This window comes from Lolium perenne, chromosome 1 (assembly GCF_019359855.2).
Source record: "Lolium perenne isolate Kyuss_39 chromosome 1, Kyuss_2.0, whole genome shotgun sequence".
In the NCBI taxonomy this organism is placed as follows: Eukaryota; Viridiplantae; Streptophyta; class Magnoliopsida; order Poales; family Poaceae; genus Lolium; species Lolium perenne.
Window position 1 is genome coordinate 203675417 of NC_067244.2, and position 18922 is coordinate 203694338.

The 18922-nt window shown below is 44.7% G+C and overlaps 1 long non-coding RNA gene and 1 pseudogene across 1 annotated transcript; one reads left to right on the plus strand and one right to left on the minus strand.

The window, feature by feature from the left end:
• Positions 1–9433: 9433 nt before the first annotated feature.
• LOC139832793 (uncharacterized) lies at positions 9434–12252 on the minus strand. Its single transcript, XR_011747249.1, has 2 exons — positions 11895–12252; positions 9434–9789 (listed from the first exon to the last, which is right to left on the minus strand). It is a non-coding gene; the product is annotated as an uncharacterized lncRNA (long non-coding RNA).
• Positions 12253–13152: 900 nt separating this feature from the next.
• LOC127319825 (uncharacterized) lies at positions 13153–15991 on the plus strand (annotated as a pseudogene).
• The last annotated feature ends 2931 nt before the right edge of the window (positions 15992–18922 follow it).

The following is an 18922-nucleotide window of genomic DNA, read 5'->3' on the forward strand; positions in this document are numbered from 1 at the left end:
TTCCAAATCTCTATCTGACTTTGCCATTCTCCAGAACTCCTCTTATGACCACCTTCTAGCGGTTGCTGCCGATAGCTGCATTCTTTTTCCCTCGGCGGCAGGCAACCCTGCTCCTATACTCTCTCTACTTCGCGCAAAAGAACTTGCTCAAGCAGAATTGGCGCTTGCCCAAGAAAAAATAGAGGCCGAACATCAGAAATCCAAAGAGCAATCACAACTAGAGACGAGGGAGGAGTCGCAACCAAGCTCACCTGGGCCTTCCCCACCAGTAGGGTCTGGTGCTGGGAGGCGTAGGCCACACAAACCGACCATGCGTAAGAAGATCCAGAAGAAGGTCCCATCCAGGGAAGGAAGGATGGTAACCCGCCAAGCACGAGCTCGGGGATTGGGTTCCCAATGAGAGCCTTATTCTGGAACATCCGCGGGTTCGGTCAAAGCGGACGCCGAACACTGGTAAAGGACTACCTCCATTCCCATAGAATCGACATTGTCTGCCTCCAAGAAACTATCAAGTAGGAGTTCACCAATCAAGAGCTCGAGAGTCTGGAAGTGGGAGAAAAATTCTTATGGTGTTGGTTACCGGCAAATGGGCAATCTGGGGGAATGCTCTTGGGTCTGCGGGATATCGTGTTTGAAGTGGAAGCCTTCAGTTCGGGCAGACACTTTGTTAGTGCATTAGTGATGATCAAGGCTGACAAGACGAAGCTGCTGGTGATGGGCATATACGGGCCGACGGACCACACTTTCTCGCCATTTCTCGAAGAACTGTCCAGCAAGGTGGCTAACACAGATCTTCCCATCATCATGGGGGGAGACTTCAATCTGCTGAGGAGAGCACAAGACAAAAATAATGACAGAGTAAACTGGGCTAGGCTGGAGTTGTTTAATGACCACATTGGGCACTGGGGCCTTAGGGAGATACCTCGCAGTGGGGCGAGATATACTTGGACGAACAAACAGCTCAATCCGGTGCGCCGTGTGCTTGACATAATTTTCATATCTCCGGCGCTAGAACCTCGATTCCCGTTCTGCACCCTCACTACGGAAACTAGCTTGGGCTCCGACCACACACCCTTGATCTTTGACCCAGGGGATGGGGACCCTCCTAGAAGCAACATATTCTTTTTTGAGACCAGCTGGCTGGAGTTGGAAGGATTCCAGCCCACCATGCATAGATTCTGGGCCTCCCTTGCCTCCAGGGTCAGAGGAAGGGATATTGTGGATTGGTGGAAGTTTATGAGCGGAGGCCTGCGTCAGCATCTGAAGGGTTGGAATGCTAACAGAGGCAGGGAAGCTAGGTGGCACAAGGAATCGGTTCTCGCTCAAATTCAATCCTTGGACACTAGGGTAGATTCTGACGGGTTGGATAGCGAGGAATGGGCGTTCCGCTATCACTTGGAAGAACAGTTACTTGAAATATACCGAGTCGAAGAGGAGCACTGGAGCCAAAGAGGTCGAGTGAGATGGATGCTCTAGGGGCACGCCAACACGGCCTACTTTCATGCCGTAGCAAACGGTCGGCGCCGTAAGTGCAATATTGCGATGCTGCAAGCTGAGGCAGGACCGATTACGGACAAGAGGCTCATCCAGGAGCATATTTACGACTTTTATCGCCAGCTTTTGGGGACAGAGGCCACTAGGGTATGTGGGATAGCCCCTAACTCATGGGGAGAGGAGGCAAGGGTCTCGAAGGCTGAGAATCAGGATCTCCTGCGCACTTTATCTGAACAAGAACTTGAGAGTCTGGTTATGGAGATGAATTCCGACACCGCGCCAGGCCCGGATGGCTTTCCAGTGTCGTTCTTCAAGAAATTCTTGCCTATGGTCAAGCATGGGGTGCTTCATATCCTCAACGACTTCATCCTTGGTCGTATAGATATTGCGAGACTGAATTTTGGGGTTCTTTCTCTCATTCCGAAAGTTCCAGAGGCGGACTTGATCAAACAATTCAAACCAATTGCCCTCATCAATGTGATTTTCAAGATCGTCTCCAAAGCCATGGCAACAAAGCTTGACCCGATTGCTCACCGTATAATCTGCCCCAACCAAATAGCTTTTATCAAGGGCACGAGGTCATACATGAAGTGAAGCGTCAGAAATCCCCTTGCATCCTATTGAAGCTTGATTTTAAAAAAAGCTTACGATCGTGTGGGTTGGGAGTTCCTCACCGAGGTCCTCAGATGCAAGGGCTTTGATCCTGGGGTGGTTCATCGCATTAATCAACTAGTGAGAGGGGGCCAGACGGCTATTTCCATCAACGGGGAGGTCGGCCCGTTCTTCCGCAACAAACGAGGAGTGAGGCAGGGTGACCCACTTTCTCCCCTCCTTTTCAACTTCATGGCAAAAGCGATGTCTATTATCCTCACTAAAGCGTGTGAGGCGGGACACATCGCTGGGGTGGTGCCACATCTAATCCCAGGAGGCATCTCACACCTACAATACGCTGATGATACGCTCATTATGATCCAAGACGAGGACCAGCAGATCGCCAACCTCAAGTTTCTTTTGATGTGCTTCGAGGACATGGCAGGCCTCAAAATCAGCTATCACAAGTACGAGGTTATCGTAATGGGGCGCCCCAGACATAGACCGCAAAGGGTTGCGATCAACTTAATTTCAAACTAGGAAAGTTCCCGTTCATCTATCTTGGGCTTCCGATTGCGGATAGGAAACTGACCATGGAACAATGGTTGTTCTTAGTGCAAAAGATGGATGCTCGTATAGAACCCTGGTGGGGTAAGTTGCTTTCATCGGGGGGGACGATTGATATTATCCAATGCTTTCCTAGCTAGCCTCCCTATGTTTGCCATGGAGTTGTTCCTCCTGCAGGACGGGATACACGCCAAGTTCGACTCGCACCGGGCTCGTTTCTTTTGGAAAGGAGCGATCCCGAAACACAAAATACATCTTCTTAACTGGACGGCCGTGTGCAGACCCAAGGAATGTGAGGGCCTGGGCATCGTCAACTCCAGAAAGATGAAAGCTGCTCTTATGCTAAAGTGGGTGTGGAAGTTGTACCAGAACGACAATCCGATTTGGAAACAGATTCTACAGGCAAAATACAATGCGATGGATGATATTTTGCCGACTCGGGCCGAGGGGGCTCGCAGTTTTGGCGTAGTCTCCATAAAATCAAACACTTGTTTAAGCTAGGTGCTAAGCATGTGATTATGAACTGTCACCGCACGCAATTCTGGATGGATTCTTGGATGGGAGATAGAGCTTTGAAGGATAGGTTTCCGCTGCTGTTCAACATTTGCTCCGCCCAAATGGCTTCGGTTGCTCAGGTCTACGGCCAGCTCGAGCCTCTGCGCTTTAGAAGACCCCTGGATTAGGCAGGCATGGCTAAATGGTTTGAGTTTAGGGAGATTATTGACAATACTAGATTGGTGGAGGGGCAGGATTCGGTTGTTTGGGCCTTGGACCCATCAGGAGCCTTTACAGTTAGTTCCATGTATGCCAAGCTGGCTCAGGGCACAACTTTGGCTCATTTCAAGGAGTTCTGGGCGGCACGGGTTCCTCTCAAAACAAGAATCTTTTCGTGGCAACTCATTCTTGATCGTCTACCATCTAGTGCTAACGTGGCGGCACGCCACGACCCAGGGACGGGCTGCTGCGCGTTGTGTGGTGCAGTCGAGGACGCCAAGCATAGCTTCTTTCAATGCTCGCCGGCGAAGTTTGCGCGGAGTGCCCTCCGCCAACTGCTGGGTTGCAACTGGTGTCCGGCTAACTTCTCGCAATTCTTTGCTATTTTATCAAATTTATTTGGCAGATTTCGTAGGATTGTGCAGGTGGCGCAATCCTGGGTTCTTTGGCTCATTAGAAACAAGTTGACTATGGAGTCTAAGATTATTAATCATCGTGCTGATATTGTTTTCAAAACCATGCTATTTGTACAACTCCGGTCTCTCCTGGCGAAGCCACATGATCGTCCATGTCTTGGGGGGGGGGGGGGGGGGTTAGCAAGTGCGCTCAAGCAGCTGCACGCGGCGGTCGTGGCAAGTGACTGAGGAGGAGCTCTGTCTTCCTGCACCCTTTGCATCTTCCTGAGCTACCTTCCGTTTGTTTTCGGCTTGTCGTGGGAGGCCCACTCGTTTCATATTGCTTTTACTTTGGCTAAGTTGTATGCCGCAGCAGGGGGAGGGGGTTGGCAAGCGCGGTCAAGCAGCTGCACGCGATGGTCGTGGCAAGTGACTGAGGAGGAGCTCTATCTTCGTGCACCCTTTGCATCTTCCTGAGCTACTTTCCGTTTGTTTTCGGCTTGTCGTGGGGAGGCCGACCCCTGTTTCATATTGCTTTTACTTTGGCTAAGCGTACGCCACGACATGTATGACTCTATGTTGAACCTGGGGTTTATTAATTTAAAGTCGAGCACGCCGTGCCTTTTATCTAAAAAAACGACAAAAGTTATAGAATAAAGATATAATCCGCAACAATGAACATAAGAGTTATAAATGATCAATCATGTATTCTGGATCTACTGTGGATGGATCCTTTTTTCCTTTTCTGGGATAGGCAAATTTGTAAACATGTTTAGCTAGTAACTAAATGAGATGCACGGTTTCAAAAAAAAAAACTAAATGAGATGCACGGAAAATAGTGTTATAATTTGATTGATGTATAGGGACCGTCTTTCTTTTCTTGTAAAAGGTTGTCCGTGGATTTTTTTAATTGAAATTGACACTTGTTTTGGATAATAATTTTCTTCTGGACGATGGTTGTCTATTTTCTAGAACATGATTTCACACTCCATTAGACTATGAAAATATTGATTGCACTTTTTTTTTTGAAATTCAATATATATTAGGTCAGCAAGCCGCCTCATTAAAAACCTTCCAGTCCCCGTTGGGTACCCTGGAAGGAAAAGAGTGCGTCAGAAACTTGCTACCTTACACAAACCGTTACATAGCAGGATTACAATCAGCACTAAGGCTGTGAGCAAGGAATTCTGGTGCCTCGACATTCCAGGTAAAAGACCCCTCCTGTACTAACGCAAACTTTGCGCAACAGTGAGCCACCTGGTTTGCCTCTCGCCGGACAGAAACTACATTACAAGAGATGAAAGATAAACTAATATCCCTAATCTCTTCCAGGATTGGACGAATCACTGACCTATCCACCTGACCTTTTTGCCAACTCTTCACCAACTCGGCACAATCAACCTCAAAAATTACTTGAGTAAAACCTCTCTCTGTAGCATACTTAAAAGCATCTCTGAGAGCCAAAGCTGCAATAGTTATTGGGTCTGAAATTCCCGTATAGGTCTTGCACATTGCACCACAAAAATCAGTAGCATCTCGTGCCACTACTCCGGATGCCGCCAGATTTAAAAACACCTGAATACCTCCATCTGAATTGATTTTGGTAAAACCATCTGGGGGCCCATGCCAGGTACACGCCGGCATTGGAGATTTTGCACTTCGTTGCTCCTTTCGAAGCTCCAAAGTCTGCATAGCTTCATGAATAAACTCCATGGATTTTGACGGATTGAAGACTGCCTCACCATGAGTCACTTTGTTCCTTGATGTCCATATAGTGTACATCACCGAAATTATTCTTGCAATATCCTTATCTGGGAAAAGAGAACAACATAAAATGTCCCTTGCCCACGTACTAGGATGCAACCTTGGTAGTTTCACCAATAAAATCTCTTTCGCAGCTGCCCAAAACATCTGTGCATGACTGCATTCGATCAGAGCATGAAACATACTTTCAGATTTTGCTTTGCATATACCACAAGTGCTATCAACCATGACATGCCGCCGTGTAAGGGTCCCATAATCGGGCAGAATTCCACGAAGAACCCTCCACCAAAACAAACGCACTTTTGGAATAACACAAAGCTTCCACAATCTCTTCCAAACATCAGTCGTCGAAGATGAAGGAGGAGCATCACTTCTGGCCATATCATCAGCCTAACCCTTTGCCACAATCGCTCTATAAGCCGATCTGACAGAGTAAATACCAGATTTCTCATGAGCCCATGCAAGAAAATCTTCACCTCCGTTATTTCTCAGAGGTATTCCGATAATTGCATCTGCATTAGGCGCAAAGAACATCTCTCGGATCCTTGTTACATTCCACTGGTAATCCGCAGTAATGAGCTCATTCACCATAATCACATCATCATCATTCTGTAGCCGACCCATTGGCTTCATAGAAACTGACCCCGGGATCCAACTATCATGCCAGATGGATATAGTTTCACCCGAGCCCGCTCTTTTGATCAAACCTATCTTCAAATCTTCCATGCCTACCAAGATGGCTCGCCAAGTTCTGGAAGCAGCTCTTGGCGCAGTAGCCTCCATGAAATTACGGTTATGGTAGTACCTTGTTTGGAGAACTTGAGCACACAAAGAATTTGGATTCGTGATCAATCTCCATGCTTGCTTCCCCAACAGAGCCACATTAAACGCTTGCATATCCCTGAAACCCATGCCGCCTTGGTTTTTCGGAATAGCCAATTTGTCCCAAGCGATCCAATGCATAGATCGTTTATCCAGATTTCCACTCCACCAAAAACCTCCCATCATAGAATTAAATTTTTTGCATGTCCCTTTCGAAAGTTGAAAACAGCTCATACTGAAAGTAGCCTTGGCCTGAATAACTGATTTTAACAAAGCCTCTTTTCCTGGATATGACAAATTCTTCTCTGCCCAACCATTGATACTACTACGAGCACTTTCAAGAATATATTCAAACGCTTCACTAGTTAGCTTACCAACTGCAGTAGGCAAACCCAGATACTATTCACTAAACGCCTCGGTCTGAATACTCAACACTTGCTTCACCTCCATTCTATGAGCTTCAGAAGTACAAGGACTGAAAAATATGGCACTTTTCTCCCTGTTGACTCTCTGGCCCGAAGCTTCGTTATAGATACGAAGAATCTCATCCAACCGCATAGCGCTGGCACTATTAGCATTGATAAAAATCAAGCTATCATCGGCAAATAACAAATGTGAAATCCATGGTGGTCTGTTGCAAAATCGCACTCCTCTGTCAACAATACCCATGCCAAAATTATGAAGCAAAGCTGTTAGACCTTCGGAGCATAGTAAAAACAAATAAGGCGAGATCGGGTCTCCCTGTCTAATTCCACGTGAAGGGTAAAAAGCCTCAAGAAGACCACCATTAACCTTGACAGCAAACCTGACAGTAGACACACATCTCATAATAAGCTGAACCAAAGAGGATGGAAAACCCAGCTTCAACGAGAAAAGGCCATTCAACCCGGTCATAAGCCTTCATCATATCAAGTTTGACTGCACAATGACCCTTCTGGCCTTTCTTTTTTCTTTTCATTGTATGAATGCACTCAAAGGCCACCAAAATATTATCTGTTATCAAACGACCAGGAACAAAAGCAGATTGCTCCTGACTAATAGTATACTCCAAAACTGGTCTCATTCTATTTGCCACCGTCTTAGTAGAAATCTTATATAAGACAGTGCATAAAGAAATAGGTCTATACTGTTTAATTGATTGTGGATTGCGTACCTTTGGAATCAAAGTTATGGATGTGTCGTTTATTGACTCAGGTACCTCTCCCACTCCATTGAGGAAACCCAGAACTGCTGCAGTAAGAGTATCACCAATCAGGTCCCAGTGCCTTTGATAGAAACGTGCTGTAAACCCATCAACCCCTGGGGCTTTAGATGGATGCATCTGAAACAGTGCTTTCTTAACCTCCTCTGGGGTGAAAACTTCACTCAGTTTATCTCGATCGGCCTGGAAAACCTTCTCCTGGACATGGTCTAAAAGCTCACCCATCACAGGAATACCATCTGAGGTATATAATTCCATATAGAAAGTTGGATTTCCTCTCTCACCGATTCTACATCATCACACCAAGAGCCATCAGTACGCTGCAAGGTAGTGATGGTATTAATTCTTTTTCGTTGAGCTGCATAAGCATGGAAAAAAGCTGTGTTGCGGTCTCCCGACTTTACCCAGTTAATTCTTGATCTCTACTTAATCCATATTTCTTCTTGATAAAGTGTGTCATTTATCTTCTCCATCAATTTCTTTTCTTGAGCAAAGGCCCTCTCCCCTGATTGTCTTCGAACCCTTTCAAGCTCTTTCCTCGCATTATCAAGTTTCTTTTTAAAATTGCCAAAAGTTGATGTACCCCAGGCATCTAGTCCGGTCTGCATGCATTTCAGAGTATAAGCAAAACCGCCCAGCCCATTTCCTTTGCTTGCTCCCTCCCAGAGTTGGCGCACAACCCTATCATAATCTCCATGAGTTTGCCAAACATTTTCATAGCGAAAAGTGCGTCCACCTGAGGGCCCTATGTTACCATGCGTCCTCAACTCAGTAACCACCATGCAATGATCAGACTGAACAGTACTCACATGCTTTACCTTGACCACTTGAAAGCTGCGCAAGAGAGCTGCATTGCCCAGCGATCTATCAATCCGAGCTTTAACATTTACTGTTCCTTCCTTCCTATTATCCCAGGTATAATGCAGACCTGAAAAACCCAAATCTTGATGTTCACAATCCTCCACTGCTTCTCTGAAATTTCTCATCTGCCATTCATCTCTAGGGTGCTCACTAAAATGTTCAGTAGCATGTAATGTTTCATTGAAATCACCACAACATAGCCACGGGCTATTTCGGAGCGCATGAAGACGTCTCATCAACGTCCAGGTGTTATGTCTATTCTCACGCCTCGGCTCACCATAAATTCCGTGAACCTCCAGGGAGGGATAGATCCATTTTTGTCTGCACCATCACGTCAATATGATGTGCATTAAAACTCTTCAAGTCGATGTAACCGAATATGACCGTAAAATACCAATTCCACCACTTAGACCAACACTATAAACAAAGAAATCCTCCGCAAACCCAAAGGTGCTAGCTAACTTCTCAACACGCTTTCCTTCGATCTTTGTTTCCATCACAAAGAGCAAATATTTGAACATCACAAAGACCAATTGCACTCTTATTTAGTCACTAGATTTGTCATGAGTTACATATTTGAACATCTGCGGCCATTGCCCTCAAATGTTGTCCCTCGAAGTATACTTCATCAAAATTGCCTTAGTGAACGATAAAGTGGAAATAATTTTTGTCCTGGGGCTGCTACAAAGTGCACGGTTACTATTTAGCGCCACAGTGGTGCCCCTGAACATGACAATTTCCAGAAATAGAAAGTGGTCCCGCGTGGTGAAAGCGACATGTTCCAAAAATAGCAAGACGATCTGGTCCATTTCCCTGCTGGTTTTCTTTTCGTGCGGGAGCGCGTGCCAGGCTTGGGAGATGCTCAAGAAAATACAGACCCCGTCAGACACATACGAGTAGAACATATACACCATAAACTACAAGCAAAAGAGCAAATAAACCGGAAAAGGAGTAGAACAAGTCTCCATTCCTACTGCTGTGCAAGAACCTGAGGAAGGTAAAATTACTTCTGCACATCCAGATCGGTATAAATAGATTTTATTCTACAAGCCAGGTTCAATGTAAAAATTGTTGATGTAACAAAATATTCCATGATTGGAAAATGAAATTGCCTCATTGTAAACATACAATAGCTGGAAGTGATGTGCATACTAGGATGTAAAAATGTTCTGCTATGAGAAATATGAGCAAGAGCATGTGTTTTCATAAGTTTGTGAGCATCACAACTTTGAACCACCACTCGAACAACATGGAAGATCCAGAAAAAATTCTAGCAGAAAACTGGATCAAAAACATCATGTACAATTTCCTTGAGGTTTCATGCTTACTCAAATTGTAGGCACCATGAGATCTTCATAGCATGAGCTCTGTTTGCCTGAACTGTAAGAAATATCAGAAACAAAAGTTAGTCATTGTTTTGTTAGCCGGTAAAAAATAGCGTAGTAGCTGTAACTTTGCATACTTGAACAAGTTAAAAGAGAAAATTCATGCTAGTTGTTGGGTATGCAAATGAACTTGCTTATGTAACATGCAAATTAGCTTCTATATAATTGTTCTATCTATTGTAGGTACGGAGTCCAACTATCCTTGTGCTGGTCTGTACCTAAATGTTCCAATTCTGGATGACGCAGATGTACAAATTTTGAGGAGGATCAAAGTCAAGATCATGCACCAAGGGAAGAATAAGTTAAAGCCCCGGTGCATGCTGCTAGAAGGAACAGAGGTCCATCTGCAGATACTGTAGTTGAAATAGGGCCAACATTATCGACTGCTGAACACAAGAAAAGTTGCAGCCTATATACATAAGTTCACCAAAAAAGTTACAACCTACGTACCTATATACATTATAAGTTCACCAAAAAGTTACAACCTATACATACATAAGCTGACTAAAAAGTTACATTTTAGATAGATAGGTTTACTGAAAAGTTACAGTCTATATACGAGGTTTACAGTAAAAGTTACTGCCTGCATACATAGGTTAATAAAAGTTACATACGCATCGCAAAAAAACAGTAATAAGCTACATTAATGTGACCCATGAGGTAACATGCATTAGTGTATATAGTACATGTAAGAACAATGAAAATTACAGTCCGGCTATAGATTTACATGTGGTTCATGACGACCTCATAAAAAAGTATATAGATAAATGTAAACCATAGAAATTACAGTCATGTTGAGCTATACATGTCATAATGTCTCATGATAAAATAGATACATTCTACGAAAATGTGAAACCTCCAACTGCAATTTGTAACACGATGGCATGTATTTCAAGAACAATAATTACATCCTATTAAAAAATAATATACAAACCCATGTTAATAACATAATTGCATGTATTTAACTAGAATAAGTGCATATACTACGAAAATAGCATACATCCTAATCACCAGGTATTGCAGATTCGAGAAAAAAATACATATACAACACCCAAGATGCACACTTCACCAATTGGAGGTGGTAGCTAGTGTATATGGGGAGTGGGCCAATTATATGACAGCAAAACTTGAAAAAGAAACACTACTCCCACCGGCCCTAAATAATTGTCGTAGGTTCAATGAACTTAGAACATTGTATCCTATATTTTGCCTAAATTTACGACAAGTATTAAGGGCTGGAGGGAGTAAAAGTATCCCAAAAATCACTATGCTGCTCACAATAAAAGGAAGGGGGTATCGGACTACAAAAGCAACCTACGGCATAAAAAATACATCCTATGAGCAGCATATATACTATATTACGACCATAGTCTTAGGATGTATATATTCCCAAAAACATACATCCTGCTACTAAAACCCAAAACTAAAAACTACTACTCTATACTCCATGAAGATACTTCTTTTAGAGCGGGAAAGCTCATATATTACTCACATTCAAGGTACAGAATTGTCCACAACGAAATCGAAGATAACAGTTGACACTGGAGCCAGCCAAAGGTTGCAGGTTCAAACCGAATAGCTAGTTCAGCTAAATTGTGGGCACTTGTTTTACCTTTCTCCTAGTAAACTTCGACATAGATCAATGCAGTGTCATCAGTAGGCATGGACATAGGAATGGGGCGCAGTTCTTCCATGAACATACTGTATATACTGATGCAAAAAGAGCATAGTAGCACCAACTTGACAGATTAAGTAATACACCGTATGTGTAGATTATTACATACACATGAGCATACTATGCAGTCCGGAAAACAGAGACCAAATTCCAACATAGTTATCTGATCCCTAACAGAGTAAGAACACGAACGTTACTTCACTGCAAAATGAAAATCTCCCGTGGATACTAGACGAGCACACTATTACTGAACACAAATAACTACAATAGAAAGAGCGCAGTCGTACTAGACTAGCACCACCATGAGAACAGAACGATTCAGCGCCCCGTGACCAAAACCGGAGGTGAAATCGAGCTCGCATCGAGCAGAACGCCAGCCCCAAAGCACCAATGGCGTTAGAAACGAGAGGGATCAAAGGACTCACCAGCACCACACCGCTATTGCTCTCCTTCAACCACCCTCAGCCGACGGCCGCCCCGCCACAGTAGCGTCGATTTGCGGTGCCGCGCGGCAGAATCCCTTCCACCAAGTCCTCCTCCGACGCCCGCACCACCTCAGAAGTATAGAATTGGGAACGTCGTGCCGCCGAAGGAACCCTCGCAGGCCCAACACGGCGACCCCCGCCGCCAGATGCCTTGATCTGCCGTCGAAGCTCCTCCACCACTAATCGAACCGACCAGGAACACTACACCGGGGCTTCCCATTGGATTTCTCGCCGACGACGAGATTGATTCGGCGGTGGAGATCGAGCAGAGCGCTCGTGTGCGAGGGGTGGGAGGGGATGAACCCGGTGGAGCCAATTTCCTAAGACAACGAAAAAGAAAAGGAAAATGACTAAATGAGGCCGTCGCTGGTTTGGACGTTTGCGTCGGTTCTTTTCCATCCGCTCGATCGCGATCCGACGTGCCAGACGAGGGAGCACCACGTAAGACACGGCGGTGCCCAGGCAAGAATTAGATTTTGGGTTTTTGTCAGGGAATTTCATTTGCTGAGATTTGTCTGATCGTGCAAATAGGATAAGCATTGGAAATCTCGAGTTAGGTACCACTTGTTCTTGAGTTGCATGTATTATATATCTCGCTCCATTAGTTTAGAATACTGAAAAGGGTGGATTTTCTACCATACTTGAAAGAGACATATGTTTACAAATACGGAAATTCAAAATGGATCCTGGCTATACACGCCCCTGCCTAAAAAACATTTGGAATTTCAAAGAGAAGCTAAAATTTCTTGCACGACTACATGTTTTACGTTCTCACAAAAGAAACTTCAGGAGAAGGAGACCTTGGAAAAACCAAATTAGCTACTCTAACATTTTTTTTACAACACTCTTTGTTTTTTCCGTAAGTCACAACATATGTTTTTTCACAACATATGTTTTTCTTCACGTAAAATTACAGACACGTTAAACACATACACACATCCACAATAAAAGAGATACTGGTACGTTACATCATCTGGGTACACGCCCCATCGCAGAAATTCGGTGGAGTGTTGAAAAATCATCTATTTGCTAAATTTATTCGACTAGATACTACAGTATTTTTCTTTCGAAATGTTATCTACTAGCTGCTTTAAGTTGAGGTAATATTGGAATCAACCCAGTAAAAAGAACTTAAAATTGGAGGTAATATTGAAATCCATCAAACTAGTTCCTAAAGATGTCAGTATGCAATTGTTGTGAGCCCGCCCTACAGAAGTACAGATCCATTTTCTGCTCAACTCGCCGCGCCGCAGACCAGCGGCCGAAACCCATGACTCGCCTCAACTCGGCCGCTCCGACGTCCCTCCTCCGGCGCTCCTCCTCCACCTCCACCTCGCCGCCCTCACGCCGAGCTCCCCACATCGCCCTTGCCGCCGCCACGGAGCGCGTACGTTCCGGGACGCTAAGCCCAGACGATGCACATCACCTGTTCGACGAATTGCTGCGGCAGGCCTCTCCGGTCCCCGAGCGCGCCCTGAACGGCTTCCTCGCCGCCGTCGCCCGCGCGCCGGCCTCCCCCGCCTGCAGCGACGGCCTCTCGCTCGTCGTCGCCCTCTTCGACCGCATGCCCTGGTGGCGCCGCCCACAGTCTGGACGTACAGCATCCTGCTCGACTGCTGCTGCCGCGCGGGGCAGCCAGACCTAGCGCTCGCCTTCTTCGGCCGCTTCCTCAGGACGGGCCTCAAGGCAGACATCGTTATTGTCGGCACCCTCCTCAAGGTCCTCTGCCACGCAAAGCGGACAGATGAGGCTGCGGACGTGCTGCTTCACAGGATGACGGGTCTGGGATGCGTGCCTAATGTCTTCTCATACACCACAGTTATCAAAGGCTTTTGTGATGATAGCAGGAGCCAGCGTGCGCTCGACCTGCTTCTGATGATGGCGAAACAACGAGGTGGCTGCTCCCCTAACGTGGTGTCATATACCACGGTCATCCATGGATTCTTAAAGGAGGGTAAATTCAGCACAGCAAGCAACCTATTCAATGAAATGGTACAGCAGGGCGTTGTTCCTAATGTCTTTACATATAGCTCCATGATTGATGTGTTGTGCAAGCGTGGAAGAAGCAAAGAAGCTAGACAAATTCTGGATTGCGCGGTTGCCAAGGGCCTCAAACCTAATGTCGTGGCATACTCTACCATGCTTCATGGGTACGCTACAGAAGGATGCCTTGTTGATATGAATAATCTCTACAACTTGATGCTGCGAGAAGGTATTGTACCTGACCAATATGTTTTCAGCATATTGGTCAATGCACATGCCGAGTGTGGATTGGTGGATGAGGCCTTTCTTATCTTTCAAGACATCCAGAAACAGGGAGTGAAACCGGATGTTGTAACCTATTCATCCATGATATATGCGTTTTGCAGAAAGGGCAGGATGAATGATGCTATTCAACAATTCAACCAGATGATTAATATTGGGGTACAACCGGATGCACAGGCTTATCGGTGCCTTGTTCAGGGTTATTGTACACATGGTGATTTAGTGAGGGCTAAAGAATTGGTTCATGAAATGATGGGAAAAGGCATCCGTTGTCCTGGTGTCGTGTTCTTTAACTCGATGATAAACAACCTATGCAAAGAAGGAAGGGCAACAGATGCACAAGATATCTTTGACTGTATGAAACATATAGGTGAGAAGCCCGATGTTATCACATTCAATTCACTGATTGATGGATACTGCTTAGTTGGCAAGATGCAGAAAGCATCCAGAGTATGTGATGATATGGTATCGGTTGGCATTGATCCTGATGCAATTACGTACAATACACTTATTGATGGATACTTTAAAGCTGGAATGGTGGATGCTGCATTGACTCTATTCAGAGAAATGTCAGGTATGGCAGCTAAACCTAATACTCTCACTTATAACATCATAATGGATGGATTATTTAAGGCTGGTAGAACCGTTGCTGCAAAGGAAAAGTTCCATGAGATGGTCAAAAGTGGAGTGAGATTGTCCATTGGTACACACAACATAATTCTCAGTGGGCTTTGCAAAAATGGTTGTGCAGATGAAGCAATAATGTTGTTTGAGAAATTGCGAGCAATGAACCTTAAGTTTGATATTATAACTCTCACTATTATAATTGATGCAATGTTTAATGTTGGGAGAATAGAGCAAGCTAAGAATTTGTTTGCTGCAATACCAACCAAGGGATTGGCATGCAATGTTGTAACCTACACTACGATGATGTCAAACCTTATAGAAAAAGGGTTGGCAGAAGAAGCTGACAATATATATTCATCAATGGAGACAAGTGGTTGTGCTTCCGACTCGCGTATGTTAAATATTATCATCAGAAAGTTATTTCAAAAAGATGAAATAGTCAGGGCCATAAATTATATGTCCATACTTGATGGGAAAAGCATGTCGCTTGAAGCTTCAACTATTTCCCAGTTGATATCTCTTTTTTCAAGGAAAGGGATATACCATAAGCACAAAGATTTGCTCCCATTAAGGTACCAGTTTTTGGAAGGAGACATCCACAGTTGATATGATACATTCTATCTGAACTTAAACCCTCAAAAGGCACACTGTCAGAGAAGAAATGATTCCTGAAAATGAACCTGCTGCAACAGGGGAAGCGGTTGACGCCGAGGCTGATGGCGTTTCTTTGGTCAAGCAGGAGGATTCTGAGCTGGAGGAGATTCTTTCGGATTATTTGGGTTATTTTCCAGCTGAAAGAGATTATTTAAGTTATGCAGACCTGACTTTAAATACAAGTGTTGTATGTGGTAGCAACTGATGAACTTTGACCCATCCAGACTAGCTAGATAGATGTGCAGCCTCTGGTGTACATAGATCTTGCACCGGAACTGTACAGCCTCTCCTCTACCCTCTAGCCCAATAAGGGTGGACTCAGTTTGCCCGTAGTTCACGGGAATGTGTTTGTTCTGCTTCGTGTTTTTTTCTGGCCATTTTAGTTGCCATATTCAATCTCACATGTTTTATTTTGTGCTATAGCGTGGTTGTTGTTACAGTAGCACAATTCACTAATATTTCCCTTAATTCCAAACTCTGTTTTGTTGTTACAGTAGCACAATTCACTAATATTTCCCTTAATTCCAAATTGTTCTCATCTTGTACTATAGCGTGGTAAAAAGATTTCCTGCTATTTTGTCGCTAGCATGTTACACGGGTTTAGTTTCTTGTCTGCAAATAGGCCGTCAGTTTCTGCAGCTCCGGTGATGTAAATGTTGCAGTCCTAGGCAAACACAAATGGTTAAAAGTTCAGAGCAAGCTGAGCATTGGTGACATAGAAAAGAAAAACTATATATCAGATAAATGTAGGATTTCTAACAACTTGGCAAATTTGTTACTATATACCATATGTCACGAGTGTGGTGGTATCACCAATCATTCATGCAATTTTAGTATGCAGCTCATAAAAAGGGAAATAGGAGATATTCGTGCATCATTACTTGGTGCAGAAATGTAAATTGTTCGTGTTTATGACATGCCAAAGAAATAGGTAGTATGACTTGTAACTTGTCATTTTATTTCTTCTCCATTAGACTTCAACATGGTTCCAGTCATCCAGTGGCTAAATTACACATCTCAGTATTGCTTATGAAAGCTCACAGACAATTAAGCCCATATAAAATGCATGTCCCCAGGAAATGTACTCCACAATGTTACTTGAAGCGTTTGTTGCCTGTACTTCTGAAGAAGCGTGTATGTTTTGGCCCTGCGCCTTAGTAGGAGTTGTGCAGAGATATAGCATTGTAGCTCTGTTCTTCTACAACTTTATTTGGTCGTCATGTACTTAAGTTTCCTATTTCATTGATGATTTGAAGCATCCATTACGAGGAAAGGATTTGTGGTTGGTTTGATGTGCACATTAGATGCACACAAAAATATACCTAAATATGTGGTATTAAACTAAGTCATGACATGGAGGTAAGTGCCCTTTTTTCTTTAGTCACTAATTTGTATGCACTTGCCTTCTAAACGGCTCATTCTGGTCTATATGCTCCCAATTCCATTGTCTCAGTTGCTTTTACAACAATTTGTCCATTTCTTTTCTTCGTACCTACTGTGGTCTTTAGTTTTGGATGAAAACTACAAGTCAGATGGGTAGAACAACCCCTATTCACCTTTGCATTTTCTTCAAAAGAAGGTAAGAATATCTTTTTTTGTGAGGACTGCTTCCATATTTCTCCTTTTTATGATATATAATTCTAATATTCAGTTCACACATCCAATCATCTGTATAAATGATTATGTATCTTATCTAGATTAACGTTGATTTGAAAGAAATTTTCAATATGCCTACCTAGAATGTTTCATTCGGTTTGCATTTTTCTTTAAGTCTTCACTACAACTAACCAATGGAAAAGGGAAGGAGAACGCATGTCTTTGATCTCAGTAGCTAAATTCAGTATTTCAGTCTTTTCTGCAACTAATATATTCTGCGTTTTCCAACAATGCAAAGAGCCTTTGTCACAGATATGTCAAACCATCTGGAAAACAAATATTGAAATATTGGACAAATTATATAAGGTTAGGTTGGCCATCTCCTGGTTCACACTGTCTTCCTGGTTAGGGTGTTATCTGTCTTCAGGTTTTCTCTTTGCTGGCCTAGCCTCTTATGATCTTATCTCAATCTATTAATAACTCCTTACTATTTTACTACCGTCTATATGAGTATTCATCCTCTTTCAGTTTGTTACTTTTGGTTTCGAGCTTGCCATTAAATTTGTGATGTCCTTGACTTCAAATTATTCAGTTTGGGATATTACACAGATTCAATCTCAAGGATGAAAAAAGTAAAGATGAAGTGTGCATCTTTCTTTATTGTAAATATTAAATGTTCTCTTTACTGCTCTCCAGTGCTATGAATGTTTAGCCCGCTAAATGTTGAGCACGGCTCCTCTGCAGTTTTACTGCTACTGTATATGTACTGCAATTAAAAAAAACAGTCGTTAGATGGGCCTCCTTCCCTTCCTCGCTTCACACATATATACCCTATATAAAAGTTGGTCAGATTTACGCTCCTTGCTTGCTCCTGCTACTGTTCATGAGCTATTTTCATCCCTACTTCTCCAATTAGCACCTAACACAGTTTTCAAGATTGACCGCTTAATACGTTTGTCAAATTTTTTTTCACCGAACGGGGTAACCGGCTACCAGTTGTGCGGTCAAAGCGGTGGGCGGCTCCCAGTATTCACTCTTCAGTTAGTTTCTAGGTGTTTTCCTCTCCTACCTCCCACCGATCAAAAACATTGTGGTTTTTTCCTCTTTCGTATCCACCAATCCACCACCAGGCCGCCCTTTCCCACGATGAAGCAGAGGATGCCGGTGGGGGCGACCTCGGGGCGGAGCAAGAATGGCCAGGGCACGGCGACCTTAGGGGCGGGGCAGCCGTGGGCCGGCGACGGCGATCGCGGGGCATGGTAGCCGCGTGTTAGGGATGGCTCCCTTGGGGCGGAGTAGGCGCGGGGGCCGGGAAAGAGCACGCACGGGCTCGCGGCGGCTCGGGGCGAAGCAGGCAGGGACCGGCGGACCGTGGGGAGGGGCATCCGCGTGCCAAGGACGGCGCCTATGGGGCCACCCCGCTTCGACGCCATCGCCGTCCGCCGCTGTAGTCACGCCCTCCTCTCCTTCGCTAGCCGTCGTACGTACCGGGGCTTCCATTAGGGTCACAATCCTCCGGATCGACCTCCTCTGTTGCCGGCAGGGGGTGCAAAAGGGCGAGGACGAGCTGGTCGCGGATCCACTTGAGGGACGCGAGCGATGCAGCGGAGGGCGCGCCGGCGGTCCGTGTGGGCAGATGCAATCGCTCCATCCCCTATATCTTCATCCCGTCCGTCCGTCCCTCCCCCCACCCCTGTCCTCCCCCTGTCCCGTCGTCCATGGTCGCCGAGTTGAGGTGGGCTAGCCTTGGATCCCTCGAATTCCTCTTAATCGCCCCTTCCTCTTAACGATCGGGGCCTTCCTCTTCCCCAACACGCCAACCGCCG